The 23,336-nt window shown below is 42.8% G+C and overlaps 1 protein-coding gene across 2 annotated transcripts in view; it reads left to right on the top strand.

Moving 5' to 3' along the window:
• LOC124301116 (hemicentin-2-like) overlaps window positions 1-23,336 on the top strand; it is a 248,204-nt gene that overhangs the window by 107,231 nt on the left and 117,637 nt on the right. The window lies entirely within an intron of this gene.

The following is a 23,336-nucleotide window of genomic DNA, read 5'->3' as shown; positions in this document are numbered from 1 at the left end:
AAATCTCAATGAATCTTCGCTGAACCGTGCGTTTCAATTGATGATAAAAAAATTTCGAGTATATTGTTCTTATTTCAAGTTCCGTTGCTCAAGGGATGAATCAGGGTTGGTGTAAACAACTCGCGTTTGCGACGCGTGATATCCATCCTTGATAACCGTCGAAAAATCTGTCAAGCTCATTGACGGTAGTCGTCGCAGATTTTTTTGGGAATTCACATCCCAAAAAGAAATCCATCCGCCGGTTGATTGGGCTTGAGAAAAGCGCGCACAGGTCTCGCCCCTTTAAGCGCGTCGCGAAGCGGTAACTCCTTATCGTGTATCATCGTAAAAGGCGTAAATTTTTTACGCGTCTGTCACTTTGTTCCTCCGCGCCTCGGAGACTGTAGATCACTTCTCCGATAGCCTGCAGAGGCTCTCCTAGTCTCTCCAGTCTTTCGGCTTCCCGGTTCCTCTAATCTTCCGCAGGCTGAAGTATGAAACGACTCTTCTTCGTGGACGATTTGCTATCTTCAGCGGAAAGTTTTTTTTTTTTTTTGTCTCTCTTCTTCCTTCTATCTTTCTCTTCTTCCCCGTCGCCGGGAGGATATTACGAGACGCCAAGGAAATCAGGTGGAAAAATGTGACGCACACCGTGTGGGATCATCATCGCGTGTGTATCGCACTCGAAGATGACGGAATGTGGGAAATTAATTAGATTTGAAAATTGATCAGGACGTTAGGACGATGGTGATGTGTGCTGATGCTTCCGCTCCGTGGGGTGCTGAATTTTGGGGAAGGATAGTCATGGTTCCCTGCCATTAGCAGAGAATGGTAGAGGAGGGCTGCCACCCTATCGAACGGAGCACGGTTGGCAGCCCTGGTTGAAACGTCAGCCTGTAGAAGGCGAGCGATTAGCCATAATCGAGAAATATGTATTATTTATTGCGAGGGTGCGTCGGAATTTCGAACGGCTCTTTCCATTACCGATAGTCATCGCACCTGAGGACGAGAATATTTAACGTTCCTTCTCGATATTTAAATCCCATCCGAGTCCCGAGCCGAAGAGCTTCCGCAGACGGCGGATCTGTTAACGACGCCGAATGGTGAAAAAAATCGATTTCAACCGTTAACGATGTTTTGTTTACTTGCTTATGTACGCTTGTTTCTGTGTAAATTTGCACAACTTGGCGAGAGCCGATGAATACGATCAACCGAAACGCGAATAAGACACCAGCGTCAACGGAAATTGATACACCTTATTGTGGCGGGGTGAAGGCTGGTATTTCACCAAATTACCGAACGTTAATTGATTTACTCACCCTTCGTGGAATTTTCACGGCCTGGTAAAAAAGAAACGCAAAAAATTCTCGGATGATTTACCCCACTTTCTGTAGCTGGGGTGCGTTGATTGAATCCCGTTGTTGAACGATTTAACTTGTCGAAAATCACTCCCGGCTTCCCTCGGCCTGACGGAATTCGTGATGTAGTTCGTTCTCGACCTTCAACAACCGTCACAGAATGCTTTCGCCTGTATCAGTCGTGCAGACTGGGTGAGATAACGAATCACTGGAAAAGTTCGGCAACCTTTCCTTCTTCCGTCCCACTTTGAGCTAACAACTTTTGTTATTGCTTCACGGAACGATGAAACTCATTCCTAAATTCTTGCACTCTTCACCGGGTTTAGTACTTGAAGATGTTCCGTCGATCGATCATTAGCTGAACGAAAAAAGCCTGCAGTGTGGAAAAACTAGCTGCTCGTGACAGCCGCATTAAGACGTCGTCAATGTATTCTCGGCGGTGAAACGAGCTTTCGAAAATCAAAGTGATCCGTGTCCCGGTACCCTACTGAATGTTGAATTCGCTGACCCAGGGACTTGTCGAGATGTGTGGTATCACCCCGGACCAAATAGGCAGGCGACGAACCTTTATTGTCCCCGATGGAAAAACGGCGTGAAAGAGGACCAGGATTCGGACGATAAAAAACGCGAGAAAAAGCGAGAAATTGAGGTAAAAAACGGGAAGAAAAGAAGGGAGTAATAATCCGACCCGCAGTTCAGCGCGAGAGCGAACTGCCTCAAAAAGCCAGACATCCAAACGTTACGTCATCGTTAGCCAGAAGGAAAGCCCTGATGAGGCATGTCCTTCGTTACAAACGCGAGATTATTTGCCCTTTTGTACCCGTTGGTTGTAATCGGGCCGCTATCGCACCTGCGAATATCCTCGTCAAGGTGCTCCGCAAGCTCGAAGCTTGGCCCACACACTCATGTACGGACCATTTGGACATCGTGGCGAAGCAAAGGTTCCCGGGTGTCGCTGTCCGCGCGGACTCATCGGATGTGAAGCCATTCATCGCGATTGCAGAGTTGACGCCCAGGTGCCAACGTCCTTTGAATGATTCATTCGGAAACTTGGCTACTACACCCTTCGGTTACATCGTATTCTATTGAAGTATTAAACCCCAGCCCCTTCCCCATTGGGAGAATATGAGAGAGGAAGGGTCCTCCCTTGTACTGCATCATCGACCGGAAGACCTCAACCTGGCCTCAATTATTCACTAGTTGTCGTCGAGGAATCCCGGACCCGGAAGATTTTAACCACAGTTCATGATTGGAATCAAAGGGGATTGGTACGTTCGGTCTTTGGGTCCCTCGGCGTTTCTGTTCAATTCTCCCAACCAAATCTCACTTTGACTGATTAAACACGGCCTCGGTGACTGTTGGACGTCGACTGTACGTGTAGCAATTCCACGATGTACGTACGCGATAACGGCGATTCAGCTGCAACGACGACATCAGCCAGGATTGAATTCCGCTGTCAAACCGTCACGTAGCGATACTTTACACGGCTGAATTTCAAATCCGACAAATAATTGATCCGTTAAACAGTGGGTGTAAACTCCGTACGTACCGTGGATTGGAAACACTCGGGATTTCGAGTGATGGGGTTCGTGCGTTTTTTCACCGGGATGACAACCTTTCTCCGACCATCTCGACGTACGCACACACGTACGGTACATGTAACCAGTAATCACACGCGTTCCCTCAGGATTGATTTACAGCGGTGGAAAGTGTTGACCGATGAAATTTTGTGATAAATGGAAGTGTAACCTGATTTATTTCCCAAAATTTCAAATCGCTCCAACGCGTATTACGTGAACTTGTACATGAACCAACATCAGAATTCTTAACGGCACCAGCACCATAATCAATGGAAAGCACTTGAGGTTATCTTTACAATTGATCAGCTTTTTTCCTCCACGCGAATTTGCTGTCCTTCGTTACAGTGCCTCAGAGTACTGTTTTGACAACATTGTGGTGCATTAAGAAATTGTTGCATCTAACGATCCCGTCTGGCAAGTGTTGCTTTGAATATCGATACTTAATTTAGTCCCCAATGAATCAACACTAACGTATATCGTTGTACTGCAAAGTCTGTTCGAATCGTTTATGGATACCGTTCATCATATCGCTCTCTTGTGCATATCAAGAGAAGTAATTTCGGTAGTGTAACACGGTAAATGTATGTATATATATATACATATATTCTATACGTATATATAAAAGGTATGCCGATGCGTACATTGCATCAGTTCTGAAAGCTTATAGGGTGATTCGTTAACAAAAGCATCAGTGATTTATTGGAGTATACAGGCTTTCAAGTGTTCCAATTGGGTTTGCGGGTGCTTTTCAATGGACATAAACCGATTTAATTGGGTAATGCATGTGGGTATAATATACACGTATAACGCAGACCTGTCGATACGAGCACGTATAGTTTTTGAGAAATTGATCCTGCAACGCGACGGTGTAAATTATGCCAAAATGTATCAATCGTCCCCGAAAATGTGCGAGCCGAATTTCTCCGTCCGGTAGAGAAAATATATTACCTGCCTATCTCCCGAGTCTGATATGATGAAACCAACGGCGCGGTTTCGAGCACCGCAATCTGTTTCATCGAACACGCAATACACCGAGCCAAAAGCTGTGCCCGCTTTATCCTCGCATGCTGCAGCCAGTTTGATAAGCGACGCCACCTCGTTCCTCACCGTGGGTATATGATGGCCCTCTTATTGAACATCCATACACACACACACACACACACACACACAGACACGCGTGCGCAAGTGGCAAGTGTAACCGGAGCAGGGTATAATACATACATGAGGGGGCAAATTCCCTGCCTTGCGTATAGGTACGTATGTATATCCAACGTTATCGCCTTATTCGGCTAGAAAAGATTATAGCGCTTGGTGAGAAGAGGGTCTTTGTCATTGAAGGAAATTGGACGACGAGCCAATACGTGTAACTTTACCCGCCTTATCTCTCACCCTCCCTTGCCCGCCTTCGGCGTTCCGCTTTCAGGCGTTTCACCCACCCTGAAAAGCCCGCGACAAACCCTTGGGTTTGAAAAAAAACGCTCCTCTACAAATGCTAAACAAAGTCGAGGGTGAGCTTACGTAACCTCGTTACCGTCTCAAGATTGAACTTTATACCGCGTAATATCTTTCGGCGTTGGCAGAAAGGAGCGAGCCTCCTTCCTTCTTTGCAGGAAACGATCCTGTTTACAAACTTTACTTCCAGGCGTTTATTCGCTCTTATTGATTGCAGACGAGCTGCTGCTACGTCTGCTAAAAAGTTTGAAAAAGAGAGAGAGAGAGAGAGAGAGGGAGAGAGAGAGAAATTTCAAAGAAATCACATTCTCGAAATGGCCTTGACGAAATTCGCGACGTTATCCGGCATTCAAAACATCGCGAAATGACATCCGTTAGCAAATTATTTTTGGCTAAATTCGCGACACTGATCGAATCACTTTTGCAATTGGGAAGAAGAAAAATTTACTCAATTGTTGTATTTGAACTTTGATAGAATTTTTCAGATATCGTTGAGTTGAAAAACACAAGTTTTTAAACCGCAAAGCCTTGTTCAATCAGACGATTCGATTTTACCTCTGCCGGTAAAACGCCTCACCTTCTTCCCAGACTTTTCTGCCAATATTCAAGCTTGCGGTTCTCGTTAACATACCGTATTTATACATTCCGCGATAATTCAATATTCGCCCGTTCCCGCATCTTTTTTCAATGTCCTCGACTCCCCGTCTCACCCTCTGCAGCAGGAGATATTCAGATCGAGAATTTTAAATAATTCATACAGCCCGATATCTAGCGGAGCCGGCTGGCTCCCTGAATCACTCTTGCATTATTTACCCGCTATTTCTGTCTCGTTAAAGTAATCCTGAGAGCATACCTGCCAGGTTCAGGGCGGTTACCGTGCATGCATATGCAGGGAGAGCCGCAAATATGGATCAGAACTCCGGCGAGTCCGCAGCCCCGCCTATAACGTGTTAAATAACTAATTAAATGAGCTCGGAAGATGAGGCAAAGTCAAATCTCGTAGGTACGTAACACTAACTTGGTACTCGAATCAAATTAACAGTCAATTACTTAGGAGTGCAAGCCGTCCCTCGTTTCTTCCCTGCAGAGACAAATGAGGGGATTGAATAAATCCTCGAGTTCCACACGACTGCCGTACTACCGAATTAGTCGTCGAGTTGAATTCGCTCTCCGTTCGCGACGGCCGATTTTAACGAACCTCTACATCATCCGTCTCTCATATGAAACGAATTTTTCTCACCCCGCAAACCGAGGAACATAAATCGACTTATATCTGGAGACCGGTAATAGCCCGGCTCTAATTAACGATTAATATAACATCCGTTATCCATGTTCCATAACCCCGAGTGGCCCATTTTGGTTATCGCGAGTTCAATAATCCCGGGCATACGTGCGAAATTTAAATAAATTCTCATTACAAGGCTCGCGCTGCTCTTCCAGAAGCTCGAAAAAGGGGAGAGAAATAAAAACAAAAATCCTATTTTTTTTCTTATCCCTCCAAGCGATTTCCGATTCGCGAACACCGAACGCACCTGTTCTCCGTCTAGGCGTCATGCCTAGGTATAAGCGCCGCGCGATCGTGCAAAAAGCACTCGTACATCTGCTACAGCCGCGTGAAAAGCCAAAGTTTTAATGAACACACGTAACGAAGGATACGGCGCAACTCGGTCGAAGTGTAAAATCCGAGCCAGTTCTCCGCATTCGCTGCCGGGCATACTATTTTCCTCAATTCATTAACGGTGCAGCTTTACAAACGACGCGATCAACGTCGGTAAAACATCGTTCGTTAAAAGTCTCCCAAATGTCGTTGATTCGCACTTTCGATCGCACAGGCTTATTCGATCGTTTCGCGATAATTGCGATCGCTGACGTTGACGCGCGAATTATGCGAGATCGTCAAATGATTGTCGTTGGATTTTGATAACAGCTCTGTGAATCCCGTTTTTCGACAAAAGCAAAGGGGGGTACGTAAAAAGATGAAACTGCACGTCAGCTTTTTGTTTCTCTTTGTGCGAAACAGAAGTTTTCGCGATAATGACGGTTCGTACCTGTACGTAGAAATTAAATCTGCCGGTGAGTTGAAAAGAATTTTTGGTGCCCTGTTTTTTCTATCTTCCGAACTGGGTCGCGAGTCATATATTATTTTATACATCACGTACTCATTCATGCAAAACATTTGCGATGTTGGCGGCGCTCGACTGACGTCGAGAAGGGCTTTTGAAGCATTTATCATTCGGCGGATGCCATATTATTACGGAAACGACATCGGGTGACAGAAGCGAACAGCGGTTGTCTCCTCCAGCCTGTGAACTCGTTATAAAAATTATTATCATTGCGCCAGGTTATTATACACCACGCCATATATTGAATGTAATACCAAAAGTGGCACGGAGACAGCTTTCCAGCATCGCGACTTTGAAGCAATACGACGTAACAATTTATTTCCTCTAGTTTCACAGTCCAGGTAGCTAGAAACTTACGCGTTCCTTAGAACCAAAGTGTCAAATTGAATCGTTGCGAGGCAGACGGAAATTATTGCAGAATAAGATTACGGGAATAAGTAACTCGATTCCTGATACAGAACATGGTCCAAGACCATTTCCTAATCGCCTCAAAAACGCTATTGAATCTCTGCAAGTGTTGTCTAATTATTGGCCTGGTTCCTGGTTTCGGATTGCCAGGCAAGAGATTTTGGAAAAATTTGAATGTTTTTTGCGAAAATGGAAATTAGAGTTGAATCAACATTTGTTGGCACCGGTTTTACAGCTTTTTCAGTGTATAGTGCAGGGTAGTTTCCGCCCGTGAAGTAACTGAACTTAAATACCTGATTGGCACGTGGATTTACGAGGGTTTCACGTATTTACGGGACAACGCTCCTCGCGCAACAGCGACGATAAATATTTCGGAGACACTTCGGGTCGGATCTTCCATTTACTGTGTCTATAATACACACGTACGTGAGCTGCAGATGGGATCGCTTCGGTAAGCTGGGACAGTTTCGAAAAACCGTAAAACGAAATGTCGGGGCGCTTGTCGCACTCGGGAATGAATCTACTGCCGAATAATTTTTTGATTTGCGAGAAGAGAAAAGAGAGAGAGAGAGAGAGAGAAGGAGTGATGGATTGTCGACGGTTTGGTCTAGTCGTAAACGTCTTTCGTGAGCTTTTCTCTAGCCCGCCGATTTCTCGCTAACGGTGACAACCGCTTCTGATAAAAAAAAGCGCAAACGACACTTGCCGTTCCGAGAATCTGCAAGGCGCGACCTTCTTGCGCGATTTCCTTGAGCAATGCCGACGGCGAAGGAATCGGATGGCTCGGTTTTCTTGCGACGAGGGAAAAAGCAACAAGTGAGCATGATGGGGCGCAATGGCGCACGCGAGAACCCTCGGTAACCCGATTCTTAAGTGCCTGGCATCCCTCTGGTTACCCCCTGGGTTCTGCCTATTCCAGTTCCCCCCCTTTTCCCCCGCAGGGTGACCAAACAAATTATATATTGCGTTCGACTGTGAGACGCGTCCGTTATTGAGCTTTTTAATCCAAATGGACAACTGATAAATATCCGGCGAATTTTATGCATTTTCAATGATTGAATACAAGTTTACACGCAGGGAAAAAGTGATTCAACGACGGGAGAGTCAAAAATTCATTCGCTCAGCCGGAAGTAACCTGCTAGGACGTTTAATTTCACCGGTAAGTAGATTGGAAATGAGCGATGGCAATTTCAGTTGAGGGAGTAACGAAGCGGGACTTAACGTGGCGCAACTGTAAACCCTGAACATTTAATTTAAGTGAAATATGATAATTAATTGGTCTGTGTTGTTTACTCGATCCAATTAGCTCAGTTTATTTCCCCTTTCGAATGCGATTCAAAACTTTTCGCCAGCAAGGTGATAAAGAGGTAATACCTACGTAAGCTCGACCTCGAGAGATTTGTGTGATGACGAATTATAAGGTGGCTGCATCTCAATACCGGATCAGTAGCACATTGACTGGATAACCAATTATCTGATAATTATGTGTTTCTGTCCTACCCGGAACAGAGGAGCGGAATTCATGCGATGAAAAGCAACGCCACTTATAATTTCGATCAATGACACAGCGTGCCGTTAATTTCAGTAATCCACTGAGCTTTCATTTCAGGGACTGTAGAAGCTGGAGAGAGTTTTCATTCGGGCCGTTAACACCTGCTCGAGGACGAAAAGTCAAAGTAAAAGAACTTTGAAAGCGAGGCTTGGCGTGAATGGAAAGAATCCAAATAATTCTCGCAGTTAACTCGCGAATTCTTTCTTGCTCTACAAAATGGCGTGTCACGTGATTCGCGTCGCTCTACCTTATTCGCAGAGGATGTCTTTTCCGTTTTCATCTCGTCTCAACGGTTATGAAAATAAAAAATGTATTTCCATCTGCAAGATTCACTTCTTGTATTCTTTCTCAGTATCTGATTATATACGAACGAAAATCTTGAAGGTTTTCTTACCAACGTAAGAAAAAAAAAAAAAATCACACTTTTGTAATGCTGTGTCTGTTTGATGTAGAATTTATTCTAGTGGCACCTCAAAGATTTTCGTCTCATCGCTGAGACATCATTTTTTATATCTGTTGCTTAGTATCGTGAATTATTCTGATGCGAATAACTGGTTGTTAGATGAATTCACATAGAGTTCACATCGAGTCTCTCGCTGATTCGATACCCTCTTTTTTACGTCTCGTTCGAAACACCCCAAAAGCTGCGACTGTTCCGCCGCAAGCTCCGGTGCGTATTTACCAGAGGATTCCTGCAGGAGGCGCATAAATGCCAACTGTAACTATAACGATAACGCGCCACTGAAAATATGGGATGTTGCATTTCGTCGCTGCGTATCAGCAGAAGGAAGAAACCAACACGAAGGCCTCCGGCGACGCCTTCAGGCACGGACAATGATATCGTCAATCCGTGGCGACGCCGAGCGTCGAGACGCAAATCTCGGTTCAACGTGCAGGATGACTCGGGAAAAGCTGCTTTCAGCAAAGCCGGAAAATGGAAAAGTGTACAAGATGACGGGATAAATTTCCCCTCGATATATTTACGCGTGACTGCGGTAGAAATACCGGCTGTTCTTTTTGTGAGGAGAGTTGAAGCGCGGCGGTCAATTTCCGAAAATGTCAGATTTAGGTACGATATTTGCACTCTCCACCGATTAAAGAAAAAGGATGAAATATGGTTGGCTGTACCGTGCCAATCTCTGAATTGCGAGTACCTGCAAGAGCACAGCCACTTACAGCTGTTCCAATTTGGATAATTTGCGTTGAATATTTGAAGGAGCCTGCGAGACACACTCGACGATCATTGAAAGAAAGGAAGAGAACAGGCTGCTCGGAGCTTTTTGATTGGGTACCTATGTACAACAAAAGGCAGCGGAGCTAGCGAGTTAATACTTGAGTATACGTACACCATACGTAGGTATACGCCAATTAGAGGCTCGCCGAGTTTTTATCCTGTTGTTGCCTGACGGCACGGCATGTCCGTATATACCTTACACGCCTCTGCTCCTTTAGCGTCTTATAAACCAGGCACCGATACACGTAAATTTTTCCCCCCTCAAAAGTTTATAAATTAGCCTTGTAAAGGATCTATCCGAGGCATGCTGATCGCGAAAATACCCCCCGGATAAGGTTTACGAAAGTATCTATAGATATGAACGCGACGTTGAAACCAAGGAAAATTGACTGGTTAATAATAATTACCAAAGATACCGCAGGTTCAAGTTTGCTGTCAATATCACGTTATCCCTTCTCCTCCGCTCTCTTTCTGTCCTCCCCCTCTCTTGACATTCCATAAACAATGTCTCAAAAACGACAACTACAACTTTAGAAGCCTTTATAATCATCCCTGAGCTTTTGATCCCCGTCTCTCTGCTCTTACCGTTGTGTTACTACACGCACCCGTACATACATACGGCTAAAAACGACGAAACATCTTGAGCTCTATTTCACCTCAAAAGCACGTGTTGCTCAAGGGATGGAAGCGAGGTCGCCGCGTTGCAGCTCTCTGGAAGCTCTCATTCACCCTTTGAATCGAATTCAACCGCCTACCGTTTACTTCGGCGATGTATTCGTGTATGTGTCAGGTCGTTTAAAGCTCGTCAAGCTTACTAGAAAAAAGCTCTCAGCAGTTGAGGAGATACCGGAGGAACTTTCAACGGTTCAACATGTTCGTTAGAAACGCCTGTAATCGCATGGTTCTTCATCATCAATCCGATCCGCTTGAACTCGGTGTTTAACCCTTTAATAGCCAAGCCCTTTTCACGTTAAAAAAAATTATTTTTCTCAACCGCTTCAAATTTTTCTTGAGTCTCAAATGTTTGAAAAATTACACTTTTTAAAAATAGAGCTTTTCAATTTTCATGCCTAAGTAAACAGTTCTTCAAACGATATTATTCAGCGAAAATTTTCTTTATGATGTGTGAAAATTCTAATTCCAACAATATTCGAACAATTTTTATAACGATACCTGTTTTATTGAATTTTTCTAGTTACTGTAACAAATGAAATTTTTCTCAGTGTGCCACAATGGCAGTCAAAAGATTAACGGCCTTTCAATTTCGAACTAAATTTGTAATATTCATGAAAATCGCTATCAGCATAATCGGGGAATGGACACATGCACGCGCATTATTTACAAAAAAGGTGACAGACGAAGGGTAACGGTAATCAATTACGAAATCGATCGAGTTTCTCAGACTAGTTTAGCTTTGACCGTAGCACTTGGCCCTACAATTTGGCCCGAAGCATTTGCTATTCACAACGGGGATAAAGTTTGACCCCAAGTTCAAACAGCAAGTAAATACCATTCTCGTCGATTCGCAAAACGTTTCTCACAATCGTGAGAAAATTCAAGAGAAAGCGATGCCCTGTGCCAAAAAGCAATTGCTCGCACTCGGATTTAACAGCTTCGGTGAAGAATATATTATAAAACTCGTTAAATTGTTGGAGAAAAAGATGCGGAGCTGAGAAGAGAACGAAACTGTGTCACGTATTCCCGTGACAATTTCATACGTGGGAAATGTTCGTACGCGCACATTTTACGCGTGGAAAACTATCGCTGGAAATTTCATGGCTATGAGATTTGCACTTACGTGGGATAAACAGTGCGAATGGATATCCGTAACAAAGTGTTGTCGCCGTGTGGTTGAGCTCGTTGGCTAGTTTGTCAGGGAATAACTTTCAGAAGCATATATCTGGTAGAAACTTGGTTCGGCTTAGTATCCGTAGTATTCATTGACAAAACGCAGAAACGGTTGCCAAACTGACAGAATTTATAGCCTCCTCGAAATTTATGCATGCAAGTTACGATCAGGCTTCTGACAAGCTCAAATATTCCCCTGTACGCATACATATGCATATATATATATATATATATATATATATATATATATACATGTATGTAATATGTATAGAGGAATGTATATTATATGTACGAACTTCGAAGCATCCCAGGAATGAAACCGCCGTATACGGCTACCACATTTCCGGACAAAAAGCAATTTGCCTAGGAATATAAAAATACAGATATATATATATATATATATATATATATATATATATATTTTAAAAACATTATCCTAGTCGACACGCGGATTTGTGCGATGGTTTCCCTTTCAAACTTCAAAAGAATAACGCGTGTCAGCCAATTCTGTGATTGCGTTGGATTAAAGTAACTTGTTATTATTCTTAGCAAATGTAAAAAAATTTATTAGAAAAAAAAAAACGTTCGTGAAAAACTAGAAAACTACATTTTACATTTTTCTTCTCCGTTCATCCTCGAACCGTTATGAAAAAACTTTACTCACTAAACACGAGAAAACATCGATGATCAAAACGATATTTACGTGAAAATTTTGTAAATACTTCGAGCTTTCGAGTACATTTGATCAAAAATAGAAAAGCGAATTTATGCAAACATATTGAAATTGAAAATTTTTACGTTCCTCGCTGTGTCGCACATCTGGGTTTTCTCTCATACATGTAATATTCATGTGGACTATAAACAAAACTAGACCATGAATATAATATACATGAAATGCGATAACCTCCACGTGAAATCGACTTTTTTTTTTACCTCCAATAGCGTTGGATATATTACCCGGGTTTCCACTTACGTGTACATATTCCTATAATTCACGTCTATGCAATTTTATCTACAACTGCGAATCTTCCTCGGTTCAAAAGTCTAGCAAACTTCATAATCCACTCGATAACTATCGATCACATTGAGCTGTTTTATAAAACCTACTGAGATTTTGCAGTCTCGAGGTCAGCTTTAAGCTCGACGGAAAAATAGGTAATGGGGTTAACGGTTAACCCATGGCGTGCAGGTGACACGGAGTCACGTTGCTAGTTCGAGGCCGAATTCCGGCCGCCTAGGCGCCTGTTTAGGACTGGTCCTCACTTCCTCATTCTCTTGCAGAGCTGAGTACGCGACAGGTTCTAATTTGGCGCCCCTTCCTCTCCTCTCCTCGGTTCTGTTCTGAATTACTGCCGTTCGTTTACTTATCGCGTCCCCAAGGCAAAGCGAGCTATCACCGGCAGCTGGCTGAAACGACGATGGCGGTGAACCGGTTCAAGTTTCTTGCCGATTGCGAGTGAGGACTCGACTGAAATTCGGAGGCTTCGTTCGAGGTGGCGAAAAAATTGCGGAATTGGTTTTTCATTGAAGTTCGAAGCTGCGCGCGAATTCGCGTGACACGGAAACGCGGTTTGTAGCCGGCGAATCGGTTGCGAATGCTGCACGAATCGGGCCTCGCCACGTAAATCCGCAATTTTGCGGATAAATTTAACACGCCGCGTATACGGCCAGAGTTTAATGGATTGAATAAACTGCCACTCACGTGTGAAAACGCAGGATTCTATAAACGTAATTCGCTGCCCACCGTTCGGTGTCAGTTTACGCCAAATGTCCAACGCATTTCGGTATAAATAGCAACATTTACAAGAGTCCGCGGGTATAAAAGCCGAGAATCTAGTCAAGCTTTCCGACTAATCGAATTCCGGATTTAATCCGCGCATCGATCGTCTAGCCCAATTTTTTCCTTCTCAATCTTCCGTTCTATATTTATTTTTATTCGTTTCAATGGAGGGGAAAAATGAAAAACGAGTAATGGCGCGGTATTCCGACTTCGGGCGATGAACGTTTTACCCATTTTTCACCCCGATGCCCGCCTTCGCGGAATCAAGTATTTCAAACTTTTATAACAGTGAAAGTCAGATCGATCATCGTCTCCGGCGTTATTTCAACACTGGAATCACAATTCAACCATTATTCCGTCAGGTGGACCTGCGTCGAAAACTTTTCGCTCGGCATGCGATCATTGCTTTGCGTGTGATTTTGATTTTGCAGTGTATTCCGAACGAATGAAAAGCAAGTGTCGATATCGAAACGATGACGAGATAACGGACATGGAATATTCTATTAATCGTTACGTGCCGACCTACACGGTATTTTATAATAACACCGAGTAGCGTGCGATCCGATATAAGCACGATGATAATTTGAAAAAAAGAAACACACGCACGGTGTGAAACGAATGTTCGAAAGATTCGCGACGATCGATATTCTACGTATATTCATACCTCAATTTTCTCTTCCTCGCATAGATGTATTCCAGTGATACAATATTTCATTCGCTCTTTACAAAGCTTGCCTAAAGAAGATCATGTGTGATAGGGTGCTCTTTCAGAAGATGCCAATTTCCTTATAAAACATTTTATCCCCCGCTTCGATACGAAGCTTCGTTCGCACAGAATCCTGCCGGTTGGTGAAAGGCATTTTTACCTACCCTTTCCGGTTTTATGCAGAAACATCGCGTATCGTTGTACGATAATTGAACAATAGCGGTAATTCGAAGTCGGGGTATATAAACACGAATTGCAGAAAAATGGTTTTTGCATTATCGAAGTGCAAATTCAAGCCGTAGCTTGCTACCGTATCAATAATACAGCGACGATCGAAACCTTCTTGTCAACCGTAATATTTTTCCGCCTTTTTTTTTGAAAACGTCGTCTTTGAACCACCGCGTGGAATCCGGGACTAAAAACGAACGACTCGATGAAATAAAAGGGCGGTAGGAGAAAAAGGGCGTTTTTTGCAAACCTTTCAACTCCGCGTCTAGTAATATCAGCTGGCACGAAAATAAAAAGGTTTGACGGGTTGTCGAGGGAAGCGCAAAGCAGAAAGCCGTGTTCACGCGGGGTGCCATAATACCAACCGGTAGAATCGTAAACGTGGATAACTAGATAAATTCTGACACGTGAGCGAGACGGACACGGTTCGTGACACAAATAAACCGACGCTGTGTGGCCGCATTAGCGGACAACTTTAACGAGTTCAAGTGTACGTACGTGTGAAAGGTACGCGTATCCAAAGCTCGTACGTACATGTGCGAATGCGTACACAGCGAATATCCAGTCCAGGTGAGAACCCGCTTCGTATTCGAGAGGGCGCGTAATTTTCTGAAACGGACTATTCGTCGAGTGGGAATTGAGATATTTCAAATTAGTCAAAAGCTCGAGGAGACGTGGAGGAAGGGAGAAGGGAAAAGGGAGAGACATCCGCGTGACTTATGGTGATCAATGACTCTGGGACGAGACGCGAGCGGATGAGGCATTTTATACCCTGTCTCTGGTCTATACATCAACGCTGTTCTACCCCGCAACTTTGCCTCCGCGATAATCTTCCGTCGGCCATTATAACCACGAGAAGATTATCCAGGCGGTTAAATAAGCATGCGACACTACTCGTGATCCATCAAATTGACGATCTTGTTCTCAGCGACATTGGAACGCGCCGAAGCATCGATATTCGCGATTATTTAAAGATCATTGGTTATCCTTTCAATTTGTATAGCCTCAGATTACGAATGAATAGAAAATTATCTTAATTAAACAGATCTTGAAACAAATTTTTTTTTTAGTATTTAGTTTTCTTGTCCGAAAGTGAGTTTAATTCGATCGGCTATAGTTTTTTGAAATCAGTCAAAATGCATGTGAAAATATTCAGTGATGCTGTGCAAGTATTCTCAGTGCTTTTAAACGGACTGCATTCGCACCTCGCCTGATCTGCAAAATAGGTTGAAGGTGGTTACTTGGCTTTTTAACAAATTTAAGCTACAAACTGTCAAGTTACGATTTCGGGACATCGTACTCAAGTGACATCGAATCGACTTTGCGGTGGGTTAGAAAATATTTAAATAAACTTGACCCCTGCTGACCTTAACACACACTCGAAGTATACCGTGTGTGAAAATTACTTAATCTACAGTGGCATGCACAGAGCTTGGACTTTTTTCTTCACGACTGATTAGGCGAGGTGATAATATTTCTTTGATCAACGAGTGGATTAAAAGGGTTCCAACGGCTGAGGTCGGAGGGGCTGTCACCTTTCTCTCTTCCCTGTTCACCTTCACATTTTTTTCGCCACCTTTTTATTTCAGATCTTTGCTACTTGAGCAGGAAGTACGAAGCGTCCAAAAATAGTTGCCGGACCTCCGCAGAATCTCCGGAATCTACGGGCGAGGGTGGACCGGACAAACAGATTTGCTCGCCTCGCCGAGCGGGACAAAGTCATCGAGGCCGGAATATCGACGATAAGGTCGTAGGGGAGTCTGCAAGGCAGGAAGCCGTGGACGTCGTAGGTCTGTAGGTGTATACGGGAAAAGCCAACGTATATCGCCGAGCCGCATCTCAACTTGCGTCGACTGAATATAAATCTCTGTTCGGTTATTCCTTATTCGCCCTCTCTCCGTCTGGGTCCCTCGGCACCCCGGCATCTTATAGCCGGTACTTTTTCCATTCTCAACGACACCGCGACGCTATCACGGGACCGACGAGTGCTTTCTTCTTTCACCTCACCATACACCGATTCTGCACTATTCTGCCTTGAATTTCCTCTCGATCTTTCATTGCTTCCTTCTCTCTCTCTCTCTCTCTCTCTCTCTCCCCCACTTTCTCTCGCCAAAGAAAAAGCGGAAGCCGATCTTTAAATGGGTTGAAAGAATCTCAAAGAAGAACGAAAGAGGACGTCTCATCCATATACGCCTGCACCTTCGTCTCTTGATTTTCACTGGCTGGATAAAAAGTTCGTACTGCGCAAGTATTTCACTCGAGCGCTGCTCTGGATATTTATATCTTTTTTTTTTTTTTATTTTTCAAAATTCACCTTTCTTGACAGACTGCGACACCTCCGCGTGACTCTGGTCCTTCACACACACACACACACACACACACACCCGCGACGTGGCTTCAAAGCCCGGAGCACCGCTGTCTCAAGTGACAAACAGAACTGGCGGTCCTCCTACATTGCAGGGAAGAAAGGAAAGGAGCTAATTGAATTCCCGACAACAATAGAAACCTAGCTTCGAATCTCGCATTCACGTTGTTTCCTCGGTGCATTTTTAAAATCCCCCACCCTTTGCGCACTCTATGCTCCCTCTCTCTCTCTCTCTCTCTCTCTCTCTCTCTCTCTTTCTCTCCTCCGGTATTCTCCAGCGGTTGTATATAAAATTTATCCGCGTGTAAGGTATAACGTAGGTGTAACGTTACGTGCTTCACGTTTTTACGGAACTCTTTTGCCGTCACGTCGTATCACCGCATTATACCTTTTTTTAACATACTTATGTCTCGTGTAATTTTACTCACGTGTCGTGGACGCGTCTGCGAATTCGTATCAGAAGTCACAGTGCCGCCGACGTTTAGAAAACGCCGCACCTGATACGTATGAGAATTTAGTCAAATTTTATACTTTTCCGAGTCAGGTAGAAAGTGTGACGAGGAGAGAAAGAGAAACAGAGAAAAAAAAAGTAGTCGTAAGAAAGCAAAAAAAAAAAATAAAAAATATCATCTCCCTCTTTGTTCTTTTCTCTGTAAATTAAATCACCTCCTTAAATATTCGCTTACTCCTACAAAATATGTAATACTTGTGCATTGTACGAATTAACGACTCTTCGACGCGTTTTTATCGCCAACGCCGACGTTTTATTACATTTTTACCGATCTTTCACAGCTCGAACTACGAACGGGAAAAAGCGGATCGAAAAAACGAGAGGTGCGAAGAAGAAAAAACCTTCGAAAGAATTCGGCGTGAAATGCGATAATTCATAAATGCAAAACTCAACCCCTATATACATATATATATAGTTTTTAAATTTAAATATATATATATGTATACATATATTAGGTATATATATATTTCTTTTTTTACCTTCACACCCTTCGCCTGCATGCCTCTGGTATTAAAGATTCCACCCCTGTATTCCGATCGTATTTAAACCGTGAAGAGACAGCTCAGCTCTTACGTATGACTCGCACTTATATCCGTTCTGGCGATATTATGCGATCTTCCGAATCGCGTCTGCATACTTAAAGTTTTCTGCAATCTTTGTTTTTTTTTTTTTTTTTTATCTCAGCGAAACTGCGTAGCGTACAAGAGTTCAGCCATGCCCTCAGATGATGACGTGGAATTGATATTCACGTTCAAGTATGTATGGGACATTCCGTAACATCTCGAACAAGATTTTGAGTCGAGATCTTAGATTGGTTTCTTTTTGGAAAACGCAATCGCAATGTTTTTCGGAATTTTTTGACCCAACGTGTCTTTGTATCAAAGTATAATCAGAAAAACAAAAATTATTATTATTGGATTGCATTTTTGACACGAGAATAAACATAAAAGGTCGTTATAATATCTCTCTGAATATGTATTTTTCCGCACACATTGTAATGAGCTTTTATGTTCATTCTTATGTCATAAATAGAATAAAATAATAATGATTTTTCTGTGACTAAATTTAAAAAAAAACAAATTATAAAGCCAATCCGAGACATTGACTTGGAATCTTGATCGAGATGTCACGGAATGCCCTGTATATATATAACACTGTTCGAATGAAAAGATTCGCGGACAGAATCTCAGGCTGCGAATCTGGTCCTAAATTTCCAGCCGGAAATGCAAGGTGTAGCGAAAACGGTGGCGCAGTCACGTATTTAGAATTTATCGTTTATTCTTACCCATACGCAAAATCGCGAGTCATACAGGCATGCCGATGCTCAAAATTGTGCACGTTCTACTTGCCGAAGGTGAGGATTGAAAACGATGGTGGAGGATTCGAAAAGCCATTTTAACCGCATAAAATTGTCATTCTTAACCGTAAATGGATTCGCTTATGGTGGGGAAAACCAGGTTAACATGAAATATCGGTTTTCAGATAAAGGCTTTTCGGGTTTTAGACCCTGGTTCAGTCACCCTTGAGAGTACTTGTGTATGTATACGCAAGTAATCTGAAATATATCATTATACGAAATACATTCACTCTATTCTCCGATCAATCTTTCACCCCCATCGTTTGTATTTCGCACTTTTCACGTTCTTTATAATTTTTACCTTCACCGACCCACGTGATTCACGAAAGATTTCTCTCCTCATTGTTCGATGAAAGTCGAAAGTGGGTTAATTTTCTCAACGAATTCCCAACCCCCACAGAGCGTGAAATATCTAGAAACGGCAATTTGCTTTCTGGGCGGATCCGGATGAATTCCGATAAGGAAACTGACAAATCCCTTTGATGGGAAACACAATAGAGGGCAGGAAATTGCGGGGGAACAACAGCGCGGTATAACTAACGTGATGAAATTCTTTATGTTGCAGGTAAGACAAGGAGGGAAAGAGAGAGAGAGAGGGAGGGAGAGAGAGAGATGCCGGAGGCAAAGCCAAGGATCAAATTAGAGGAATGAATTCTGCCGGGGTGCGCAGATACGTCACGTCCGTACGGTCGATTGGTTATGCCGGTAGCGTAAAACACACCTCATTGTAGTACCAGTCAGACCGTAGAGTGCCATAAACAAGGGGAATGCGGGAGACACGGTGCTGCTGCTGTTGCAGAAACCGACGAGACTTGCCAAGTTAAAACTTGATTAACTCCTAACCGTTGATGAGGTCTTGAATGGAAATTCCACCGGAAAACTGTCCCGGCTCTCGACGCTTGGGTCAACCGTTTACTGCCAGACTTTAGGACCCAAGGAGGATGATCTCGGTGTGCCTTCTATTATTGGAGTCAAATTTCGCCTGTACTCGCCCGTGACCTTCCTTTGCCCTTCGGTTTATTGCCGACCTTTTCGATTGACGCTGATTTTTGGACAATTAGGTCGGTTTGACGTTAAGCTCAAAGTGAATTTCGTACGCGAAAATTATTCGTTTGTCTTTGCGTGATGTTCGATGCAGTTGCACGATGTCGAAAATTATACCAGTTGAGAGTCGAAAACTTATTATTTTTATAAATAAGTTTATAAACTGCGAACATCTTTTTGAAACACTCAAAAATAGAAGATAATGGAAATGTGAATGAATGCTTAAACGTCGATGCTTCGATAAACGCTTCAAAATCGTTGAAAGTTGTAATGGTCTCGTTCGATTCCACTCTGCTCAGTTTACTCAGAAGACTTGATTTTACAAAATTACTGAAACAGATTTTATTTTCTTTTAGTGCTCATTTTAGCACTACGGTTTGTTGATTATAATCGTTATCGGTACAACGCGCAACGTGTCGTAAAGTTGAATATTCAACGACGCCTACATTATGAAAGAAAAGTGCATCGGTGAGTAACTTCTGGAAAAGTATTGAGTGTATCCAAGCTTCTCCAATTATCTTAATTCCAGTATTTTCTATTCGTGTATTTTTAAAGAGCCTGCCGTAACTGACGATATCCAACGTCCGACTATCAAATATAGAAACAAACAGAAAGTGCCGATTTTTGTTCAACCAAATTCCTGGCCTTGCGCTCGGAAACATTTGCATCGCTTCAAGGATGCTTCACAAGAATTCTGCAATCGATACGTAATCAATTCCACTACGTTCCTCAGTTGCAAAATGCGTGAATACACGTTGAGCGAGTTCAATCGCAATGATTGATTATCCGTTAGCTGCGATGAAGTCATAATAATTTTACGATCACGTTTCTCCCTTCACTTTTCTTACTCGGCAATCTGCACTAACTTTCAACGTAAGATTATCCTAACCAGATATTTCTCGAAATAATTACAAATAAACCCAAGTATCTTAAAGTCACATATGCTGCGTACGCGCGTCTCAAGAAGGGTGATTTTGATTGGGAAGCGCCGATGAAACGTTGATTCAAGACTCGGAAAATAATTGAATTTTCACAAATTAATATTTTCTAGGATACCTATGAGTAATTCACTTATGGCAGAATAACAATACAATATGTGCAAAATAAGCGAGAAAGAAAAATTTGTATTCTTCTCCTCCTGCGTAAAACGCGTTTATGATTCTTCTCGTTTCATCACCGAGCTCCGGGTGATGAAAAATTTCAGTCGCACGGGTCAGTTGCGGAAATAGGTATACATATTCGCAATTTGTATTCTACGGATATATTTCGGTTTCAATGATTTTCACCGGCAGCGCAGCTGCTGCGCGTTATTTTGCCAGTTCATATATACGTGCATAACTTCCCGGCAGTTTCCAGTTCGCATGTATATTTGATGAGTATACGTATACATATGTGTATATATTTATATATATATATGTATATGTATACATTTTTATTTGGAAGGATATTAGTTTTCCGTTGGTTTATGGTACGTGAAAAAAATATTGTGCTTCAGCTTGGGAAAAGTTTGATTCGGTTGATATTAGCACTTTTGATTCTGTTTGGCAAGCGAATTACTTCCACCCCTCCCTCCCCCCTCACTGCAACTGTCTCCCAGCATCTTTTCATAGTTTTCGATTTCACCGGGAAATCGAGTTAAAAATGAAATTGAATAGTTTTAAGTTACTGGCCAGAGTTTCGCCTCCATTTACTCCAGCGAACTGAACACCGGGCGAAGGGTGAAGGGAGGAGGATCCGAAGAGTTACGATCTGATAAAGGATGAGCGGCAGAAAGTCGAGCTTGCGTCGCGGTTAATCTGAGACTTCTGTCACTCCGAGGAAACTCCCCTTCCTATTCTTAGAGGAAGAAGTAAGTAACTTGTAATAGTTTTACACGAAACTAGATTCCGCGTCGTTTTCTCAGAATTTATCACCGTCTTCCAAAAGTTGCTTTATTCGATTCAACTCCGACCGCGAACTAGCCGTCGCGACGCTTCGTAAGGACGAAGACGAGTGCACAATTTACCTCTCCTCTCGATATTATATTCCCCGCATAACTTTTCCCAGACTCGCGAGCACATCCGACTTTATGCGGTGCAGGGCTAAATCGGGATTAATTAAATCTCGGCGCAGACCGCAGATCCTTGATCCTCTTCTCCTTATCATCTTTTCAAAGTTTACTTTCGCAATATCGAGATTATCGGACAGCAAAGAAGAAATTTCACTTGATACACGGTTGTTACTAGAAAATTGTAGCTAAGTTAGTACCACGTTACGATAACGGACTTAATGTTTTTCGAATTTGATGAACTATTCGATGTAATTACAGTTTTCGATACTCCATTTTATGGTTGTTGCAGAATTTAGTCTTGCTAAGGTATTGCAAGTCACTTCACGTAAATCATTTGAAATCGGTGGGAATTGCTTGAAATAGTTCGAAAACCGAGCACAAGCAAACAACTCTGAACTTGCTCGGGAATTGTTTGAAATCACGGTGAAAATTGTTCCCAGTGACTGAATAGCTTCGAAATGAAATCGAGTGAAATTATTTATAATCGCGTGAACAATTGAAATTTTAAAATGGCCTGCCGCCTGATCTGTAAGTAAACAGCCCCTCGTTTTCAGTTAAACAACCACGGCACTCGCGTCGATTTATTCTTACACCGACATAAAATTATCTCAATATTTTGAATAAAATGTAGCCTTGTATTCACCGGTTATGGTAAAAAATGCAAATAGTTAATGACCGCGTAGTAACGACAACTAGATATTTCTTACGGTGCGCGGTGCGAGAAGCGGAAGCACTGATTGAGGATGCGTTCGCATGCCGAGGCATTTTTTGACCATCGCATCCCCGCAGGAATCGCATACGCGTTGGAATCCGGCGCCGACGCGACGCTTCTCTCGCCTCCAGGCAGCGAACGTCTCGACGCTGAGCGTCTCGTTCCGAATACGAATAGCCACGACACTTGTAAAAGCGTATCAACGCGTGAGCGGATTAGAAATGATAAGCCTGAAACAACGCACATGCTACAATTCCTCTTTCGACACACCACGCATTCTCTACAAAGCCGGTCCATTTTTTACCTACCAATTTAATTCCGTGGAATTTCCCTCGGCTTGGTTCCTATTTCATTTTTCATTCGTTGCCTAATTTTGTATGGGATTTATTATTCAGTCATCTTGTCAATTTTCAATTTCAGTTCGTTCGGGCTCTTTTCTTTCAACCGCGTGGCGTAATTTCATGACAAAACGATCGAAAAGATCGAATGATTTATTCTTTCTCACACATAATTGTTGATCCGTGTTGAGAGCAAATTATTTTCGAATTCCTTGAAGTAAGATTCAATTTATAGGACAGTGCGTTGATAAATCATGCAATCCATTTTTCAAGTCGCCATTGTTTCAATGCCTTTTGCAATAATGGAATTCAAAGTTTACGAACCCACATCTGCGTCGAGAAAGGAGAAGAAAGAAAAAAAAAAAAAAATTTTCATTACGAATATGTATTTAAAGTCGAAGTGTCGTTTCTCTCCACGAGTTCAATTCCGTGTCCCAGGAAAAAAACAAGGGTGTGCGACAATTTACACGTACGAAACCGAAGCCGAAACTAAAAAATCAAGTCCCGTGAAAGAGATCAAAAGATTATCATGGAAACGGAGAGTAATAAAAAAATAATAATAATAATCGTCTGTTTGCAACATCCGAATGTAGTAGACACGTCTGGGTTTTTTTCATTTTTCGTTTTTTTTTTTTTTTTCAACTCCATTCGAGAATCGCTGACACGCATCGTTGAATCCAGCGGATAAAGTCCGGTCGAATGTTTGTCTCT

The sequence above is a fragment of the Neodiprion virginianus genome, chromosome 3 (genome assembly GCF_021901495.1).
Source record: "Neodiprion virginianus isolate iyNeoVirg1 chromosome 3, iyNeoVirg1.1, whole genome shotgun sequence".
In the NCBI taxonomy this organism is placed as follows: Eukaryota; Metazoa; Arthropoda; class Insecta; order Hymenoptera; family Diprionidae; genus Neodiprion; species Neodiprion virginianus.
The sequence above is the reverse complement of the archived record's forward strand: the minus strand, read 5'-3'. Positions and strand labels throughout refer to the sequence as shown.